We start from the raw sequence: 22,605 nt of genomic DNA, 5'->3' as shown, positions 1-22,605 counted from the left end.
AGGCGGCAAAACCCGCATAAACCCAAAAAACGACAAACCTTCACGCAGGTCAGTTGAAGGGGAAAAGTTCAGTTATCCCATTAAATGAAAGTGCCGGTCTATCCGCATGAATCATGAAAAAGGGAACTGAACACTAACCTATTGACAACCGCGCGTCGAACGGTTAATCTATTCAACACGGATATGCCGGTTTTCACCGCATAATTACGTGAAAAGACGTTGGCTGGGGAAGGCGGCAAAACCCGCATAAACCCAAAAAACGACAAACCTTCACGCAGGTCAGTTGACGGGGAAAAGTTCAGTTATCCCATTAAATGAAAGTGCCGGTCTATCCGCATGAATCATGAAAGGAAACTGAACACTAACCTATTGACAACCGCGCGTCGAACGGTTCAAAACAAAATTCTTAAAAAAGGATGAGGAAAACCTACACGCAGGTCAGATATGGGTAAAGTTTAGCCATCCTACTAAGTGCAAGTGACGGTCCTACCCGCACAATCACGAAAGAAGAAGCAAAACTTCACACCTATTATCTACCACGTTCAAAGGTTAACTTATCCTCAGAAAGGATGAGGAAAACCTACACGCAGGTCAGATATGGGTAAAGTTTAGTCATCCTACTAAGTGCAAGTGACGGTCCTACCCGCACAATCACGAAAGAGGAAGCAAAACTTCACACCTATTATCTACCACGTTCAAAGGTTAACTTATCCTCAGAAAAGATGAGGAAAACCTACACGCAGGTTAGACGTAGTTAAAGTTTAGCCATCCTACTAAGTGCAAGTGACGGTCCTACCCGCACAATCACGAAAGAGGAAGCAAAACTTCACACCTATTATCTACCACGTTCAAAGGTTAACTTATCCTCAGAAAAGATGAGGAAAACCTACACGCAGGTTAGACGTAGTTAAAGTTTAGCCATCCTACTAAGTGCAAGTGACGGTCCTACCCGCACAATCACGAAAGAGGAAGCAAAACTTCACACCTATTATCTACCACGTTCAAAGGTTAACTTATCCTCAGAAAAAATGAGGAAAACCTACACGCAGGTTAGACGTAGTTAAAGTTTAGCCATCCTACTAAGTGCAAGTGACGGTCCTACCCGCACAATCACGAAAGAGGAAGCAAAACTTCAACCTATTATCTACCACGTTCAAAGGTTAACTTGTTCTACACTTGGAAAATTGCTAATTTAAACTAAAGTATGCAAGTCATATAACGTTTATAAAGCAAGGAATCCAATAAAAGAAACGGTCTTACCCGCACAAAGATTTATATTTCATAATATTCATTACAAGAAAGGCCGGGTAACTACCCGCCTACAAGAAAGTAAATCTATACAAGCTAAATCTATCTTAGCAGTGGGAAGGGATCTTCAGGATCAGGCTTCAGGGCCACTTCCACTTGGACCAGCCCCATCAGTAGAGCGTGGCAGTTCAAGGAAAGCTTTGAGAATAGCTAGCCCATCATCAGCAGCAGCAACTTCGTTTACCTTCTCCACCACCGGATGCGGGAAGGCGGCGTATTGATTTACTGCTTGGTCATATATGGCTTCAGTATCTACATCGAATAAAGGGAAGTTGGAAGGCGGGATGCCTTTCTCAACGAACCCTAGACCAAGCAGGAAGCCGGCCTTTTCCCCATCCTCGTGAGAAGCGTTGAGGGCTGCGCTCATAGCATCGTCGTAAGATGTCTCTGAGAAGACCCGATGCACAACCTACAAAGAAAAAAAAAATACAAGTGTCAAAACCTTTTCTATTTACAAAGAAAAGCGTAAAGACATGAAAACATACCTTAGACAACGCTTCTCGAAGAAGCCATTCCTTGGCAACCAGAGCTTCTTGGAGGGCAGCTTGAGCTTCGTTACGGGCGCGTTCGGCTTCACTCTTGTTGAGGTTGGCAAGCAACACTTCTTTAGCCGCAGCCTCTTCGACGCCCTTTAGCTTACGCTCGGTATGGTCAAGCACCCCCCTCTGGTCCAGGATTTCTTGGAGCTTTTTGGCGTCTTCCATCGCCAAGGCATCATGAGCCTGCTGGAGAGCCTCTAATTTGGCTTTAAGTTCTTCATTCTCCACCCGTAGAGGCTCAGCAACAGCTTCAGCCTTGGTGGCCCTCTCGGTTGCGTTCCTCGCAGTTTCCTTAGCCAGCCGAAGCTGTTCATTAACAGCTTGGGCAACCTTGGAACGGGCCTCGAGTCGAGCCTGAACTTCAACCTCGAGGGCCTTGAAGGCCTTCTCCTTCTCCGCAGCCACTGCGGTAAGTTTTTGGTTCTCCTCCCGGACAGCCCGCGCCTGAGCTTGTTCTTTAGCGCGAGCTGCTTTTAACTTGTCGTTTTCACGACAAAGCAGCTCGACGCGCGGCTGCATCCGGGCCAGGAGAACCCGAAGCTCATTGCTTAGCCTACCCTCCTGGTAGCTAGCCATGGCTTCCCCCAACGCACCACTGGGAGCAGCGTGACGAGCCCATTCCACGCACTCCACAGGGGTGCGAAGGGTTGTTCCTCGGCGAATGTTCCATCGTGGAACATACACTTCATTGGAATCCGACACTGCAAAAAACAAAAAGCAGTTAGGAAAAGATGATAAAAAATATATATAAAAAAGGGCCAAAGGAACCCTACGCACCTGTAGGGTCAATAACAGGCCGATAGCCGCCGAACCCATCACCTGAACCCAAAGGAAATCCATCCAAGAGGTCAGGCAGATGGGAAGGTGGCAAAGATTGGCGAGAAGCCCCATGCGTACCTGATGGACCGGCCGTCGTTGCCGGTGGCGGGGGCATGGTAGCAGCCGCCGCGGTCGCCGCCGCGGAATCCGCAGCAATAGTAACCGCCGGCTCGGTGAAGGATGCTGTAAAAATCGCACTCACGGTCGGCGGTGACGTCATCTCGGCTGGAACAGTCGGCTCAAAGGAGTGAGCAACTGAACCAGCGGGCGCAGGCGCAGCCGCCTGGGTCGTCGCCTCAGGTAGGCTGACCGGGCCTACCGTCATTGGCGGAGAGGTACTCCTCTGCGCTCCACCCTGGAATGCGTCAACATCCACGCTTGCGTAAAGATGATAAGTGTTAAAACGATATTAAACGAAGATAAAAGAAAAGGAAATTTTACTTACGGGTTTTCTTGAGCCTGAAGGTACGAAGAGGCGGGGACGAACCCGATGGAGCCGGCCTCTTTGCGCCGGTCACCGTCGTCTTCTTGGGCTCTCCGGAGGTGACAGTCGCAACCTCCGGAGCAGTGGTCTTTTCACCACCGGGATTCCCCGCCACCTCTTCGCTCTCGGTCTCCGACTCAGACCGAGGCGCTGGATCGGCAGTGGAGGCCTTCTCCTTCCCCTTCCCGCCGGCAGCCTTTTTCTTCCGCACCAACGGAGGACCATCTGCGGATTCCTCATCAGAGCATACGATTAAAGGAATTCCAGCAGAGGTTTCAACATTGAGGGGTCGAGGGTCGAATAGCGCCTTACCTGGCCGACGGGCGCTAAGGATCTCATGGCCTAGCGGATAGACCTCCACGAACCGATCCGCAGTTTGTTCGAGGATGGGCAACTCGTTCTCGTCTAGAGCGCGAGTACCCATCCTAGCGGGACCGTCAGCCTCCCGCGGGTTAAGGAGCGACTGCAGGTCGTTCCCCTCTGAGATAAACAGGAAAAAAGTTAGAAGAAATTCAAAATCAACAAAAGGAAAGAAAGCATACCGTAAGGAACAGAGTTCGAACCGTATTCGAGGACGATCGGAACCTTTTGCGCATCCGCCGCCTTCCACACCCGGCTCATCCCCAACATCACCATCCCGGATTCCGCAAACCGGTAAACCGGAGATTGAACCCGGGAAATCCTCGAAAACCATTCCGCCTCCTCGTAGTTGGAGGCGTGAAGGCTGGGAAGAGCTTGCCCATTTTTGAACTTCATGGCAAGGGGGATGGCGCGAGCGGATATAAAGAAGAACTCCCGCTTCCACGCGCGAAGACTGCGCTCGGTCGCGCAAATCTTCAAACCCTTTATCCGGGTTATCAACGTGTACCACCCCTGGATGCACCTCCAAGTGTAGAAGGTCATCAGGCGGTCAACATGGGGCTCGATGCCCAAAATCCGGCACACCCACTCGAAGTGGCGAATCTTGGCGATTGCCATGGGGTGCAGCTCGGTCAAATGAACACCGTGCCTCTCAAGGACACGGTAAACAAACTTTGTCAATGGGAACCTAAGATTCCCATAAACAAAGAATGCTGCATAAACCCCGATCTTGCCTCTGGGGGCATCGTACACAGTATGATGGGGTTCAGGAAACTCAGGCTCGAGAGACTCGAGCATGAACTTCCTGACAACATACCGGTACAGATCGCCGGGCAGAGCACACTGGCACTCGCCAGCAGTACTCTTGTCATCGGCTGTAGACTCGAGATCACGTGAAGACATCTTGCAGAAAGAAGAAAACGATTTCGGGAAAATGCTTGCCTGAAAAGGTGAGTATTCGCCGGAAATCGCTAAGAAGATGAAGAGAAGAGTGAAAGGGTGGATTACAAAGAACCCTCTCCCCCTTTATATACTAATCGCAATTAATGCGATGAATTTAATGCGGAGGAGAGAGAAATCGAAGGTGCAATGAAACTATGACACGTGGCAATAAGCAAGCTGGCAACAGCTGTTGACAGGACGCGTACCATTAATTTCGCGGCCACGCGCCCGAAAAATCGCGCCCACGCGCCTGAAAAAGCGTCTGGAATGACCATGTACTGTCACGTCACCATAACTTCCTGCACGTCCTGACACAGTCAGAAGAAACCGTCGCACGACGTTTTAGAGGTTTGGACTGTTCTTATCTTTCCACCAACCTTTCGAATTTCAAAATTCAAAATTTAAAAATAATAAAAAGTAAGCGGGAAAATACCCCTTACCTTGGCAAACAAGTAACCGTAAGACGGATGCGGGTACAGTGTTAAGGCAAAACCCTTCACATACCTAGCACCCGCAGGGAATTGAAGCCAAGAAAACCTTGGCAAACAAGTAACCGTAAGACGGATGCGGGTACAGTGTTAAGGCAAAACCCTTCACATACCTAGCACCCGCAGGGAATTGAAGCCAAGAAAACCTTGGCAAACAAGTAACCGTAAGACGGATGCGGGTACAGTGTTAAGGCAAAACCCTTCACATACCTAACACCCGCAAGGAATTGAAGCCAAGTAAACCTTGGCAAACAAGTAACCGTAAGACGGATGCGGGTACAGTGTTAAGGCAAAACCCTTCACATACCTAGCACCCGCAGGGAATTGAAGCCAAGTAAACCTTGGCAAACAAGTAACCGTAAGACGGATGCGGGTACAGTGTTTAAGGCAAAACCCTTCACATACCTAGCACCCGCAGGGAATTGACACCAGGAATACCTTGGAAGTAAAGTAACCGTAAGACGAGTGCTGGTACAGTGTTAAGGCAAAACCCTTCACATACCTAGCGCTCCGCTGGGAATTGAAACCAAGAAGGATCTTCTGGGCAATGCTTGCGGAAACGGAAATAACATCCCCGCATAGCGGGAACGTCGAGAACTACGTTGTTTGAAGCTCCAGGATGGAATTGGTGGTTTTAACATAATTGATCACTATGTTCAAAACTACCAAAACCTCATGGAGAATCCACACAAGTGGGACTCAACGCTCCTGACTTGCGAGGAGGTTACAGACCTACCCGCATCATACCCAAAGACCAAGCAGGAAACTCGGGAATTTCTGCAAGTGACAAGGACTTCCGCGGGAAGAATCCCCATGGAAAACCTTAAAGAACCCTTTTCAAAACCCTTTGCTTAAGTCCAAAAGTTCACCTCACTTTATTAAACACACATGAGAAGAACATTGGACTGGGGGGACTTGAAGAGGTAGGTCCCAGCAGAGCCCAGTTGGACCCGCAAGACTCACCTTGAACAGGGACGTCTGCGCAGAAACCAACTGGATCCGCAGGACCAACCATGCTCAGAGACGTGACGTCCTTACGCGCAGTACGCAAGCTGTTCCCGCAGGAAATGCCTCCCAATGGTGAAGGACTCCGCCTGTCCCCGCAGCCTCGGATACAAGCCATTAGGGAAGGCCACCCGCGCAGCAAGGCTACACGCACAAGGCACTTAGCTCTCGATCATTCAGTGTCACCTGAAGGAATGGGCAAAGCCGGGAACAATCCCGCACAGTGGCGGGAGGGGGAATACTCCCGCCCAAATAAGCCAGTCCGTACAATACAGGAAGATCTTCTGTACTGTACCTGACGAGGTATGGGCAAAAGATCTGACTAAAGATACGACAGCTTATTGACAACAGTATGGCGAGCAGCATGCTTCTACACTGTATGTCACTATTAGCCGCTGCCTACTCACCAACTCCTGTCATACCACGTGCGTAGCCGGTAGTTGGTGGAAAAGGAATAGTATACAGCAGGCCTGGTCACTATCAGCCGCTGCCTACCCACCAACTACCAGCAGGGCACGTGCGTAGGCTACTGTTGGTGGAACAGGAACACTGTTGCAGCCGGCCACACCTCCTTGGAAACCTACCTTCGGTTATAAATACCACGAATGGTATGACCATCTCATCTTATCTTGTATCATCATATTATACCTGATATCTGCTCTAGCAATCTCTTAATATACATTTATATTTAAAGAGCAATCTAGTCTGATTCTCACGCCGGAGGGTGGTCACAAGGAGGAACCCCCCCCCCCTTCGCAGTGACAAGCTCACGGTGTCTGTTTTGCAGGTTATCAGAAGAACCATCTTCTCAGGGTCTAACCCCTCGTGGGAAACATCTATCTAACCCCCAGGTTACCCGTAATCTGTCCAGGGTCCGGTTAGTGTTTCTTCACTTCAGATATGTGCATGTCGGGTAGGTTTTCGTTTTCGGTGGTTTTTATTTGTTTGTCTAGCCAAACAGCCCCTCGGGTCTGCCCACGCCGCTACCATAGCTTTAGATATTCCTTCCTGGTCCGCCATAGGTTGGCGGAGGCGGCAATGCCGAATGCAATGTGTTTGAGCTCGGTATCAAACCGAAATGCCTGTGTTTGGGAGGTGTTGGTTTGGAGGTTTTGAGTGGTGGCTAGGCATTTGGTGGTGGTGAAGGTAGGGGCAGGTTCAAAGAGGAGGGTGGAATAGTAGATGACGTAGAGGAAGAGTAACGAAAGGAGGAACCAGGGGATGGTAGAGCTGATAGTGGGGAGACGAGAATGGTGGCGGTGTTGGGCGGTGGCTGAGGAGGAGGGTGCCATTAGGGGGGTGGTTTTGGGTGGGCGGCAATGGCTTACCCATTGTTATATCAAATTTGCAACGGTATGGTGATGCATGGAGAAAATAAGTTGGATGAAGCGAATGATTGAGTGATGTTCGGAATGTTGTGAGGGAGACAATTCCTTATGAATTTTCTTATTACTAATAAAAGAATTTAGGCTCCTTTATTTTTGCTTTCAACAAAAATCCGTATAATATATTTCATTCCACACCTAGAAGCAATCAATTTTTCGTAAATGTAATTTAAGACGTCTAAGAGTTGCTAACTTTTTGATTGGTAATTTAAACTGCGATCGCCTGCTTATATGCTTAATTGTTATTGTTCATCGTACTGCAGAATCTGTTTTTAGTAGTTAGGTTCTACTTTTATGATCGGCAAATTTGGGGGTTTCTTGACATTGGAGTTATAACTTGGCAGATGCAGTGTGATTAACGCTTGTTTGATACACGACTGCATATTTAGGAGGTGAGTTTTCAGTTATAGGATGATCCAGCAGGTAGATTTTTCTATTAACTTTCTCATATTGTCAAAAATATTGTCCTTACAAAAAGTAAGCCTCCATACATATACCCTACACAAAGCTGAACTTACAAAGCATGAGCATATGCTGATCACAAAGAAATCAGCTTTCAAACTACAAAAATTCTAAAAAAGTGTGGTTTCGTTTCCCTTGTGGCAACACGAGTTGAGAACTGAGGCATACCATGACTTGGACCCTCTGGCATCATATAAAATTTCACCAAAAACTGGCGGAGTCACACGCATATACTGTCTATGCATGTGCACTAATTATTGGAAGCATATAAAAGAATATGTGGCCATCCATTGGAGTAGAGTGTATCCTTTGTGGTAGTTAGAATCACCCAAAACCGTTTCATATTGAGACTTCGACAAACACTGGTATGCATGATGATTATGCCATCACGCCAACCACTTGTATATCTTCATCTCCTTTTAGAAATTCTCTTTGTGGAAATCGAAATGAGTCCCAATTGGTTGGCTAAATTCTTCGCAGAGTTTTTTTAACTGTCTTGTGAGTGCTCGGGCTCCACAATAGAAAACTCCTGCAATTCATTGGAAACCAAGGTTTCAAGATATTGATCCATCACAAACAAAGGTGTTAAGATGAGTGATGTTTTAACTTACCTATTCTGCCACCTTCATGTGTAGTTGCCAAGTTATAGAATACTTTTCTCCAATTAGGTCTTGCGAAATGCGTTTTAATCTGCAATAATTTGTTTTTATTAGAAAACGGATTCTTGCCCTGATCGTATATTTGAAGAAAGTTTATACCCGACTCTGAGAGACAACATCAACTCCATCTTTGGCATGTTGCAGCGACTGCACCATGGATATAAGTGCAGATCTCATATCACCTTGCTCGAATACACTCGTGAGGTAGTTATGCATTTCAATTATGTGCTGAAATTCACACCCAAAAACCTCATTAGAACAAAAAGATTTAAGAAAGTTGGTCCTAATTAAGTGAATTGTACCATAAAACTATTAATTAAGGTTAACGACTCACATCGTGATCATTTTCTGCGATATCATCTAGTACACCTTTGAACCACTCGAATGAACCCTGCTCCCTTGTTACCCAATAAAAGTAAGCTCTTTTATCCAAGCTTTCGCCTGGTTTCTGCAATAGAAATGAGGAAAAATAAGTCAACATGGTCAAAGTTTCCGTCACATCAGCTGTCACATCATCATTTTGACTGATAACTGGTCAGATTACCTTAAATATTTTTTTTGAAAATTGGTTATTATGCAGTTTTGTATTATTTAAAATGTTTACTACTTACTGAATGTTTTAGGTTGTATAAGATGTCATTTAATATGCTGATAAACGGGGTGGCTCCAATACCCAAACCGATCAGTAATATGACATTGTACTTCTGGTAATTTTGTGCTGGCGCGCCGTATGGTCCTTTGATGTAGATTTTAGGATAGCTGCCAAAACGCATTACAATTAATATGATGGAATTTAATTAGAAATTATAGGCTTAAATTATGTGGCACTCACATTGCTTGTGATTCCATGACGGTCAAGTTCGTTTTAGTTTCCATTCTGGCTAGACTTCCTTCTGTTGGGTGCTTCTGTTGAGGCTCACAGGCCTGCATTTCTGCGTTTCAGAATTTAGATTAAGATAGAACGGTTTGTATGGAGCTGAGGAGGCAATCTCAACTCGTTTACTTATGAAAGTGTCGATCTGGGTTGTGTTTTACATGAGACAGGTCAAAATCGAAGATTTAGGTAAAATGGGTACATGTCAATTTATATTGTAATAATATTGTTTTTGTTGCCTTTCAAATATACATACATAAAGGGGGAGAGTTCTAGGCCGAACCCTTACGAGAAGAGAAAGAGTAAGCTAAATCATTCATTTTTTCAACCTTAAATTTTTTTAAAGAAAATGATTGAAATGCAATGTTTATTCATCTCTTTTGATATTAAAAACAAAATATGAACAAATTCATTTATTTATAGAACCTAGTCAGCCTACACATGTGCAGGTAATCTGTAGGTTATATTACCTGCGCATGTGTAGGTAAACGTTTAAATTTCTTAGAAAAAACATATAAAAAAATTAATTTTATGGTTTTTTTTGTACATAACGCATTTGTATAAAGTTTTTAAAAATATGAACCACTGATAAATATATTGAAAGTTTTAGATTTGTTCTTTTTTGTTCTGACAATAATTAGTGTTTGTAATGAATCTTTCATCATGTATGACATGTTCTACAATGAAAAAGACGTGTCAGTGGATCAATCCAACCCGGTCAGGCCTATTTCAACCCTAGCCGATTGAAACACGTTCGCTAGAAAACAGTGTTTGACCTTTGCAAATTCTTCCCTTAGGGCTTTCGTCCAGTCTCCCAAGCTACGAATATGTACACTTAGATAGTCATCTCCAGGTGCAGAAGTGATGGTAAAAGGATGCCTATCATAGTAAACCAATATCTATATACAGTTAATAATCGAATTAATATGTATTCATCATTAAAGGTTTAAATCGAATGCATACCATTCAAATCGAGATATTTTTGGACACTGTACAAAGAGGTACATGCCACTCTTGTACTTGAATCCTGTAGGTTTGGTCATGTAGAGTCCTAACACATTTCCAGAATATATTATAGCCTGGATTTGCATAACACAAACTGATAATCAAGGATTTGTCTTAACAATGAAAAAGGATAATAACGACTAAGGAGCTCGTCACAGGGTCACCTTAATGGTGTCAACATGCAGCGTATGATCCGTTGTAAGGAGCATCTCACTGGCATAACACAACATTGGAAGCAACAGATACATCCATGTCTGCAAACATGTCGTTTGAACAAAATTTGGTCAGCTTTTGTATCACGCTCTACACCAAATATAAATACAAAAATTCCATCATATACGCAATTTTCGCACTTTCTGTGAAGATTGCGTATTTGCAGTTGTGTGGAATATAAGTCAAGTTGTCAAGTGACGTACGGTTTTCCTGTACCATCCTACGGTGAGGATTAAGAAGTAGCCATGAATGATGAACAAGAAGTAGACAATGATTAACAGATGATGAGTGTACCAAAAGGAAGTAAAACCCGCTAAGTTGCTAAACGGTGGAGGCAGCTTAACAATGTTTCTCCTAAACGAACTCATCGCAAAGGTGAAGCAAATCGCCATTATAATAATCATAATAATCCCAGTATAACCCGGGATGCTTAGTACCAAATCCATGTAACTTGGTTGTCTTTTAAATTAACCTCCAAAGACAGCCCTGAATTGGTTCAAAGGACAATGTGAGAGCCTTACAAAATTGCAAGCCAAGTGTGCCATAGTGTGAACCACTGTCCCAATCACTATCGCGCTTGCAATGATTTTATGGAAATTAATATTTTCATCGACCGGTAATACTTTTGCAACATAAGTTTCTCTAATGGCTGTAAGTGTTCTTCTGCATACCGGAAGGAGAATGAGAGCCATGTTAAACTTTAGAGTCTCACCTGCTCCCTTTGCGGTGCAACTACAATACCCCAACACTTGGAACGAAGGCATCATCGTGTATTGGTGGAATTTCCATAAAAACAGTGCAACGTTCATTTCCCAAAATAGAAATAATACCCAATATACTTTCCAGTTCTCGAGTCCCAATTCAAAAAATCTTATGTATTTTCTCCATGGGTTTCTGTAAATTTCTGGGATCATTGTTTTGGCTAGATCGGTTGTGTCATCAAAGTTCATGGTGGCTTCCTTTGGTGTTGCAATGCTTTTAAGCAACGTCTCTAGTTGCCACATCTGTGGGTTGTTTATTTGTTAAGGAAATGTGTGATATGTTGACTGTTAAGAGTATATTGTTTGTTATTTACCTACCTCTATGTAACCGCAGTGATCAGGGTCGAGTCTTTCCATGATTAGAGCTGCATATGTACCGGCTTGTTTCTTGAAAGTTGAAAGCTTGTTTGCGGATGCACTCATTATCAGGACCTTAAATACAAGGAAAGCTGAAACAGTCAACGTAAATTCAAGATTAAGACGGAAAAGAACCTAGAAAACGAGACAAGTGTTTTCAGGCTTTTTTAGTTAATCTTTCTAGTGTGATTAGGAAAAACAGTGCTTCCAAACAGGTCTAAGAGAGCTTGAAAAAGTGCTTAAATGCTCACTCGATTAAACGGGTTGGATCTGGTTGAAATGAGAATAGTCAATGTTGTTGTAAGAGTGCTTTTAACTTGGATTTTTGACCTTTGTTAGGGGTGTTGTTATAGATACACCACCTCAACATGTTATACGTGAAGTATAACTTTCAACAACACAATAATGTCACATTTTCAGAGAAGTTATACACCCACATAACTTTTGGAGACCTCCTTAAACGATTCCTATTATAAAACCTTATGTTAGTTTTGTACGGGCTGTATAACGTTTTCCACATATAATTTGGGCCGTATAACCTTGCATGCATTGTGTGATATGTGAAAAATGTTATGCCACTCTTGTGCATATAGCCTGACCCATTATTAAGCTTGTTTCTATCCATAGGGTATGTTGCGGTGTACCTCTTTTACTTCTTCCTCTGTTAGCAATCCGTCTCCATTTTTGTCACACCTAAATAGAATTTTCATTATTAGTTGCAACCTTCGAGTTCTAGTTTGTCAGTGTGCAAAAATATAAAATGAATGTTGATTTTTTACATATCGAAGAAAATATGAATTCGAGTATCGAGATCCTCGTTCGTTAAATCTTCCCAGAATACTTTCATTTGCTCTAATGTGATCCCTCTAGATCAGTCGATCCCCTTCCGCCTCGCAAGCGCATCAAACAATTCGCCCGAGAACTCGCTACCATCGCCCCTTCCTAAAAAAACAAACCAAAATAATATAAAAAAAAACAATTAGTTTTGTAAGTTAGGGGGGGGGGGGGGGGTGTAAACAAGCCAAACCGAGCTTGGCTAAGCTTGAACTTGGCTCATTTACACCGTTGGTTTGCTAACAAATCATTCAACATCCGAAAAACTAACCAATACATATTCCAAATTTATCTCTAGGCAGCTTTCCATCTGTAGAAAATTGTTGAAAACGTTTCTCGATAGCCATCCATGCGTCGACTTCTTTCCCAGTCATGACTCTATCAACAAACCGCAAGCCATCAAGGCCTCTAGTGGCACTTGAAGTAACTTGTCTTTCAAACCTTGGCCCATCATTAGGCAGGAGTCTTCGTCGGCTAGAACCTGACTTGCTAGCGTTCCTGCTTAGCCTGCCCGAGGCTGACAAGTTCACTTCCAGCTTCAGAAATGTTCGGTTTGACCGGTCAATAGACAAAACCGCGCTTCCATCGAGTTCCATCTTTATTATATCTTTAGTTAGAATGCAAAGAATAATGATTGTTTCATTTTAGTTTGTGTTGTGGACATAGGTTTTTTAACAACTCTTTTGGTTAAAATGAGTGAGACATGTTTATGGACATGAGTGGGAAATGGTCACTAGTAATGAGGGAAAAATAGTGCTTATAATTAGGGTGTGAGAAAAATATAGATCAAGTCCTATACTTAGATTCTCAAATATGGAAACAAGACGATGCTGGAGTACAAAGACTTCTTCTTGTCTTTACATTTTCTGAAATAGTGACGGATCATCCATGTGTTTTATTGACCGTACACATTCAAATATTGTTCAAATGTTTGAAAAAATAACGACCTACTTCTGTCACATTTCCATTAAACTAACAACCTATTTTGTATTCTTCCTGTTTTGCAACCAATAAATGGAAATAATAATGCGGGCCACTTGATAGAGTACGATGGTTATTATGATTTGATCCTTGATTTTCTTCTAATTCATTTGTCAATAAATACCAAGTTACAATCCTTTATTTTAGGCTAGAGATATACATCATTATAATAATTACATGGTAAAATATAATTGCTTAATATAGGTCTATTACTCCCCCGCAGTCGAAGCTAGAGGTGGACGGATGCTGAGACTGGAGCGAAAATCTTCAAATAAGAGACGTGGAAGACCTTTGGTGAAGATGTCTGCTATCTGATATGGAGAAGGAACATGAAGTATACGCACGACACCCCGCTGAACCTGTTCTCGAACAAAATGGATGTCAAGTTCAATATGTTTTGTTCGTTGATGTTGAACAGGATTACCAGACAAATATATGGCGCTAACGTTATCACAATATACGAAAGTAGCACGAGATAAGGGGCGATGGAGTTCAAGAAGAAGGTTGCGAAGTCAACAAATTTCAGCAACAACATTAGTAACACCTCAATATTCTGCTTCGACGCTTGAACGAGAAATTGTTGGTTGTCGTTTGGAGGACCAAGAAATGAGGTTGGACCCATAGTAAATACAGTATCCCGAGGTTGAAAGGCGGGTGTCCGGACAACCCGCCCAATCGGCATAGGTGTAGGCAAGTAGGGACGGGTTAACGGATCTCCCGAGTGTGAGACCAAGGTGCGCGGTGCCTTTAATGTAGCGTATGATTCGTTTAAGAGCATCCCAATGTGTGGTCATTGGAGCATGCATATGCATGCAAATTTGTTGCACGGCATAACTGATGTCCAGGCGCGTAAATGTGAGGTACTGAGTCCCAGCCATACTACGATAAGGTGTGGGATCGTCAAACGGTGCTCCAGAGGTGGCACTTAATTTACCATTTGTATCAACGGGGGTGGCAGCAGGTTTACAAGATTGCATTCCCGCTCGCTTGATAATTTCTTGAGCATAAGAACTTTGATTCAAGAACATCGTGTCACCTGTGCGCGTGACTGAGATCCCGAGAAAAAAACTAAGCCTGCCGAGGTCTTTCATGGCAAAGTCTGTGGCTAAGTGTTTTAATAAATCTTGTCGAAGCACATTCGAAGAGGTGGTAAGAAGTATATCATCTACATATAGGAGAAGATAGGCCGAGTCTTTTCCTCTGTTTAAAATAAAAAGTGAATTGTCACACCCACTTTGACGAAACCCAATCTTTAAGACATAGTCCGTAAATCGTTGATACCACGCACGAGGGGCTTGCTTCAACCCATATAACGACTTTTTTAGTCTACATACATGATTCGGGCAAGCCTTGTTACGAAAGCCCATCGGTTGATACATAAACACTGTTTCATTCAAGTTGCCATGAAGAAAAGCGTTCGTGACATCCAGTTGATGCACATGCCAAGAACGCGATAAGGCAATGGAAAGCACCATTCTAATCGTTGCCGGTTTAACAACCGGACTAAAGGTCTCACCGCAATTGATGCCTATCTGTTGAGAATGACCATCACAAACTAATCTAGCTTTATATCGTTCAAGTGTGCCATCCGCATTAAATTTATGTTTAAAAAGCCACATGCTTTGAATAACATTCATCTGTGGGTGGCATGGGACAAGCTCCCAAGTCTCATTATTAATTAGAGCATTAAACTCGTTGGTCATGGCATCTCGCGGCAAGGGCGGGATTTTTGAGAATGGGAATAATATTTGTAACGGAAAGGTTAAATATTTGCTTAGGTTTGAGGATCCCGTCCATTGCTCTAGTGCGCATGGTACGAGTAGTGGGAGGTGGGGATGAATGCGTCAGGGTGGTGTACGTAGATTGTGGAAGAGAAATATTATTTTGAGTGTGATTTGGGGACGATGGAGAACTTGGAAGTGAGATAGGATCTATTGGTGAGGGAGTTGAGTGGGCCGTAGGTTGGTCAGGGGATGGAGTGTGGATTGTTGTTGAACCGTAGGTGGGTTGGGGGTTGTGGTATGGGTTGTTGGGAATTATTGGAATGAGATCAATAGGGGTTGTATTAATATTAGTCCAGAGTAGTGGGTGGGGAGTTGTGGATAGAAAATCATATGATTGTGGAGTAGATGAATTAGGATATAGGTAGGAAAAAGGGAATATTGTCTCATCAAAAACAACATGACGGAAATTGTAATTTGATGAGTTTTTAGATCAACACTTATACCCACGATGATTTACGGGGTAACCAAGAAAGACACATGGGTTTGAATGATGAGTAAGTTTGTGTTGGAGAGTGGAGGGTAGCAGTGGGTAACATAGGGAGCCAAAGACACAAAGGTGGTCATAGGCGGGATGACGATGATATAGAAGTTCGGTGGGGGTTTTAAAATTATGAAGTTTGCTAGGTAGGATGTTGAGGAGGTAAGTAGCCATGTCAAGAGCATGGTGCCAGTAGGTCGGTGGGAGGGATGCTTGGGCGAGAAGAGTTCGAATCATATTATTGATTGACCGAATTTTTCTTTCCGCCTTCCCGTTTTGAGAAGAGGTGTGAGGGCAAGATAATCAAAAAATCATGCCGTGTTCATCGCAAAATCGTTTGAAAGATGTGTTAATGTATTCCGTGCCGTTATCGCATTGAAAATTTTTAATTTTTCGTCCAAATTGAGTTTGTATTTGAGTAGCAAATGTGTTGAATATAGAGAAAACTTGTGACTTTTTGGCTAATGGAAAAGTCCACAAGAAGTTTGTTAGGTCATCGAGAAATAAGATGTAGTAGCGGTGACCACTCTTGCTTACAACGGGAGAGGTCCAAAGAACACTATGTATAATGTCAAAGGGTAAAGTAGTGCTAAGTATTAGAAGACATAAATGGTAATTTAATGCTTTTCCCAACTACACAAGATTGGCATAAAGTCTTATGAAATTTATTATTAAAAGTAATAATATCTGAACGTTTTAAAGAGTTCAATAAATTCGGCCCGGGATGACCGAGTCATTGATGCCAAAGACGATGGGAAACAACAGCAAAAGCAGTTGGTAAAGTGTATTGGGTAGATTTCGGTGGAAGAAGTGGATAAAGATCACCGCTGCTGTTGCATCGAAGGATAGGGATCCGGGTCTTGAAATCCTTCACAAGAAAACCAAATGGGTCAAATTCTATGGAAATCCAATTATCAATAGTTAAGCGACGGACATAAATAAGATTTTGAATTAGTTTAGGTGCAAAAAGGACATTATTTAATTTAAGGGGTGGGTAAGGGGGGAAAGGGTTTGATTGCCTTGTCCAAAGACCGGGATAGTTGTACCATTACCAACAATAATATTATGTAAAATGCCCGAATTAAAATGAGAGTGGAAGTTACCCGGGTTGTTTGTCATGTGTGATGTAGCACCTGTATCCATCATCCATTGCTCTGGTGGGTTTAAAGACATAGTATATAGTGCTTGCTCGATGTTGGTGGGTGTATAAGCAGCTGTATAAGCATGATTCGGGTTCGGTCCAAGTATACCAGCCCCAAGATTATTCTGTTGAGAGTTGGGCCGAGTGGTGGTTGGGTAGGGGCAAGGTGGGCTTGGCCACTGTTGTGAATTATTTTGTTGGTAAGTGGGCTGAGCTTGCCAGGGAGGATGCTGGGTGGATTGGGCCTGCCAAGGAGATGGAGTGGCCCATTAGGAAGAATGTTGGGTGTAGAATGGAGGCCCACCAGCTTGTGAAGGGCAAACCGATGCATGAGGGTGCCCATGTTGGTTGTATGAGGTCTGGCCTCTTCCCCAATTAAGTCGGCCTCGGCCACGACCACGAGACCGGCCACCTCGGCCGCGTCCTCGATCGGAACTTTCTGCTCTATATCCGGTGGTAGAATCCGCGATGCGGTCGGACTTGGTGTTGGCATGAAACGAGGCTCCCGCGGTTATCGCGGCATTAGCGGCTTGATGTTGCTTTCTCGTTTCTTCCGCAATTACTTGTGAACGAGCTGCATAAAACGAGGGGAGTGGAACAGTGTTTTGTAGCAACATGGCGATCCCTTCGTATTGTTCGTTTAAGCCGGTGATTAATTGAAGAACAAGATCTCCTTCGGGAAGAGGCGCATCAATGTTCGCAAGTTGATCGGAAAGAACCTTTAATTGTTGGCAGTAGGCGTGCATGTTGGGAAAGTTGTCAAGCCTAGTGTTGTTGAATCTGGTTTTTAAATGGATGGCACGAGATGACTTGTTGTCGGTAAAGATGTCATCGAGTGCCGCCCAAGCATCATAGGCGGTGGTGTTTTTCTGAAGTATTGTTTCAAGCAAATCAGTAGATATGGTTCCATAGATCCACTGTAGGACTATGGAGTCAATTCTCTCCCAAGTGTCGGTGGACGTATGGGGTGTAGGGGTTGTGGTCCTGGGGTCAGCGGCTGTTTTAGAAGAAGACGAGGTGGCTGGCAGTGTTTTGGTGATGAGATGATCATATACAAGAAAAGCCTTGCAATGAATTTTGAACAGTTCCTACCAGGTTGTGTACTTGCCGGATTCTAATTCAAGTGTGATTAGAATAAGTTTTTGATATTGGTTACTGTGACTGCGGGATGGATTTGGTTTTCCATTATGAGAGGAGGATGAGTACGGGATTGAGATTGAGAAGGATGGTAGCGGAAGGTGGGGATCGGAGAGGGATAGGCCGCCGGCGGCAGTGGGGGGGGGGCTAGGGTTTAACCAATGATACCATGATAGAGTATGATGGTTATTATGATTTGATCCTTGATTTCCTTCTCATTCATTTGTCAATAAATACCAAGTTACAATCCTCTATTTTAGGCTAGAGATATACATCATTATAATAATTACATGGTAAAATATAATCGCTTAATATAGGTCTATTACCACTAAATGTGAAAATTAACATGTTAGTGAAAAATAATATGTTAGTGCATAACCTGAAAAAAAATCCGACTTTGGTGTTTTTTTTTGGTAATCATAAGAACCGTTGCCTAAAAATTTACGGACTGCATCAATACCTTGCTAACCAGCATGATCATATAAATCACTGCTTACGCTAAGTAGGTAGCCTTCGTATGTTATGATAGGAAGCTAGTGAAACAAGATTCGAGGAGACTGATCCAAGAAGAGAATCAGATGCTTATCACTGCACCACCCCTTGAAGGTGCATGTTAAGGAGACAACATAGAGTCTGAGACATGAGAAGGTGGTGTCTACTCGTCGCAATTCATCAAGTCCCAGATACATAATCAAACACGAACTTAAACTAATAACTCTCGTTTATATTAATTAGAAAATATAACTCAAAAAAACTGATTACAAACCATCAAACCCTAACTCGGTTGCATCTACTTCTCTTATTCTAATGTCTAACCATAACTCGGCTTATATAGACTAACCAAACTTGCTAGCCAAGACATTACAAAATATATAAAACCCTAATAACTCTTGGGTTGGGCTTTTCACTTGGGCCAAACAACAATTGAGCCAACAATCACCCCCCCCCCCCAATTGTTGTATCTGACTCACCCGACTCACCCCCTAATTTCCTACTCGAAATTGGCGGTTCTTCAACTTCACGCTTGTCATCCTTTTCTTGATTCTCCCGAAGCTTGTCTTGATCTCTTGCAATGTTCTTTGGGCTCCACTTAGCTTGAAGTAACACTTGCTTCGTTTGATCATCAGACGTATTCCCTTGGGCTTCAATCACTTTCTTGACCATGCGTTTAGTTTCTTGAACACTCATCTTTGGACTTTGAATTTTGAAACTTGGATCTTTGATTGGAATCTGACTCGTAACCGGCTTGTCTTCTTTCAGTCCAACACTTTGAAGATCTCTACCTGCAAAATTCTTCATTCCAATGCTATCTCGTTTACCGGGACTTGCTATCTTGAGGCTAATCTTGTACAATCGGTCCTTGGTCTTTGTCACTTTCATCAAAAGCTTACATGTATCATCTTTAATGGTTAGCAAATCGTGTTTCATGTGAATCTCACATCCACCTTCCGTTGCTTGACCAATACTTATGATATTGCACTGTAAGCTCGGGATGTAGTAGACATCGGTTAACAGGCGCTGCTCCCCCGTTTTCCCTTCAATTAAAACTGACCCTTTTCCCCGAATATCAATACAAGATTCAACTCCGAGCTTCACCGTTCCCGTTTCTTGTTCATCCAATTCATAAAAGTAAGCTTTATTACCCGTCATGTGATTCGATGCTCCGTTGTCGGATACCAAACATCTTTCTCCATCGGCTTGATTTCGAAACGCTTTGGAATCACACTGTCTTCATTCAGTAAAACCGTCTTTTGATCACCTTTAATCATAAATAAAGATGGATCAAAATCATCAACGTTATTCAAATTAGATTCTTCCTTTTTCTTCATACTTTCCGGGCACATACCCGCAAAGTGACCGAACTCATCACAACAGTAACACTGAACTTGTGATCTATCCTTTCTTTCCTTTTGACGATCATTCGTTCTTCTTTGTCCCTTATGACTTGACCCACAATCTTGACCACCTCAGTTTTCGCAACCATCTTGGTCCTCATCGTCTCGGTCTTGACCTCCGGTTTCACGGCCTCTTCCATGCCCTTGTGAACTCGACCAACCCTTACCTTGGCTACCGGACTGATCATACGACTTGCCTTTATAACTACCTTCTGATCGATTGAAAAGTAACTGGTCTTGTGAATTTGAAGCGCGCTCTCTCCCTTGTAGACGTTCCTCAAACGCCTTAAGTCTTCTAATAGCATCTTCAAACATCAAACTATCAAGATCAACACTTTGCTCGATTGAGGCTACGAGTTGAAAGTACTTATCTGGAACCGCATCCAACAACTTTTTCACCAAGACATCTTGCTCGAACATGTGACCTAGACTCGTTGCCTTTGAAACCATACTTGTTATTTTTCCTACAAACTCATCAACAGTCTCGTTTTCCGACATCTTGAGTTTCTCAAATTCACTTTTCAACGTTAGAGTCGAGCCTTTTGAACTCGTTCGACCCCAACATACCGTGCCTTCAAAGTTTTCCATATATCTCGGGCATTCTTGTATTGAGAAATCTGAAGAAGAATATCACCATCCACCACTTGAAACAAAAACGATCTTGCCGTTTTATTCTTCTTTGCATCAATAACCGCACCCTCTTCCGGTTGAACAACATCCCATAGGTCTTGATCATCCAAGATTGCTTCCACCATAATCGCCCATATGATGTAATTTGTTCCGTTCAGCTTTGGAACCTGCAGTGACATCCCCCCACTTGCTTTGGGTTGGATTACCGGTCTTTCTTCGTCACTTGCCATTGATGTCGAACCCTTTTGCTCCACTTCTTTGAAACAAATACAATTCCGAACAACTTTTCAGAACCGAACCAACTTGCTCACAAAATTAAATCAAACCTTTGGTTAAAACCTAACTCGTTCAACCCGATAAAAATACGAACTCTGAATTAAACCTAAATAAAACCAAACAATAGTTAAACCTTCTTGTATAACCAACAAAGAATAAATATATCAAACCTTACTTGTTGATTTTCAAACTCTTCGTAGCCAAAAAATATAGATATCAATACCTTTTTTTTCCGTTTTGAATTCCTCGTAAAAAAACAGCACTTCCGTAGCTTGTGCACTGGCTATAAAAATTCGAAAGAGAATAAGTTGACCTTTGTTACTTTCTATAATCACAAAGACGCACAACTCACAAAAGCCGATCGGAAATCCCGCCGCTACAAAACAATTAAATCACGAAACCAAATTCTCGATAGCAACCTTTTGCACCGAACACCCCGATTGGAAACCAACTTGTCTCCGAGTTATCGCCGTGCAAACAACCTTCTCGCCGCCTGCCGCTATCCGATCGCCGTACCAGCCAGCTGCTGCTTCCGTCTATATACCGATCACCAGTTGCGACTTAGAACTTTGATCGCTGATTGACCTCCGTCACAATACCCACGATTCAGAAACCCAACTTGGTTCCGATATGCTCCGGTGATAGCTCCTCCTCAAGCTACCCGTCACTGCTGCCAATTATCGATTTCTTGAACTTGGCTCTGATACCAATTCAAGTCCCAGATCGATAATCAAACACGAAATTAAACGAATAACTCTTGTTTATATTAATCAGAAAATATAACTCAAAAAAACTGATTACAAACCCTCAAACCCTAACTCGGTTTGACTCTTGATGAACCCTAACTCGGTTGCATCTACTTCTCTTATTCTAATGTCTAACCATAACTCGGCTTATATAGACTAACCAAACTTGCTATCCAAGACATTACCAAATATATAAAACCCTAGTAACTCTTGGGTTAGACTTTACACTTGGGCCAAACAACAATTCAGTCACTACTTGCATAGGATGAAATGAACTGATTGATGTCGACTGATGATAAACCGAAATGTCCAAATTGTCATTAAAATTTGGATATTGGGTATGGGTTGTAAAATTGGACTACTGTGATTGTTATAATTTGGGCTTAAATTAAAAAATAAGACAAACAAACAAAAGAAATGAGTGAGTGAGTGAGAGATAATGACAATTATGCATGTATTTGTTTTCCCTCCCAAAGAATCTCTCTTAACAAGCTTGTTAGTTTACTATCCCTGTCATTAAAAACATATTTTCCCAAAATAATGATGTCTATGTCAAGTATTAGTATATAGTATATTATATCCACAGTTATCTAAGGCACTATGCGACTCTCATCCGGCCTAGGCACAAACAAAGTGAGAATCTAAGAAAAAAAGTACCCTGAATTAAAATATTAAAATGTGTTATGTATTAGAAAAATAATATCATTTTTTATAAAATAAACAAAAACTATTATATAACATATATAACCATCTAGTTAGTACCAAAAATTCTAAAAGAGTCAACATTCAAATGTAATTTTAAAACATAAAACAAAATATACAAAGTAAAGTACCAAAAGATTCAAATGCAGTACATTCCTGAAAACACTCAACACAATCATACACATATCATGATAGACATAAGAACAAACATTTATTAAACTTTTATTGACAAACATGATAACACGATAATAAACTATACTTTTTAGTGGTTGCAGAACTTGATCTGTGGACCCTTCACAATCATGATCTAGTTGCAGCTGTTGTAGAGAAGAGCTCGTGA

At 42.7% G+C, this 22,605-nt stretch overlaps 1 pseudogene; it reads right to left on the bottom strand.

Annotated features, from left to right (window-relative positions):
- Positions 1–8,211: 8,211 nt before the first annotated feature.
- Positions 8,212–13,376, bottom strand: LOC143592025 (putative respiratory burst oxidase homolog protein H; annotated as a pseudogene).
- Between the last annotated feature and the right edge of the window lie 9,229 nt (positions 13,377–22,605).

The sequence above is a fragment of the Bidens hawaiensis genome, unplaced genomic scaffold, assembly GCF_021521415.1.
Source record: "Bidens hawaiensis isolate Kalapana, Puna unplaced genomic scaffold, B.hawaiensis_p1.1 tig00040278_1, whole genome shotgun sequence".
NCBI classification, from domain to species: domain Eukaryota; kingdom Viridiplantae; phylum Streptophyta; class Magnoliopsida; order Asterales; family Asteraceae; genus Bidens; species Bidens hawaiensis.
The sequence above is the reverse complement of the archived record's forward strand: the minus strand, read 5'-3'. Positions and strand labels throughout refer to the sequence as shown.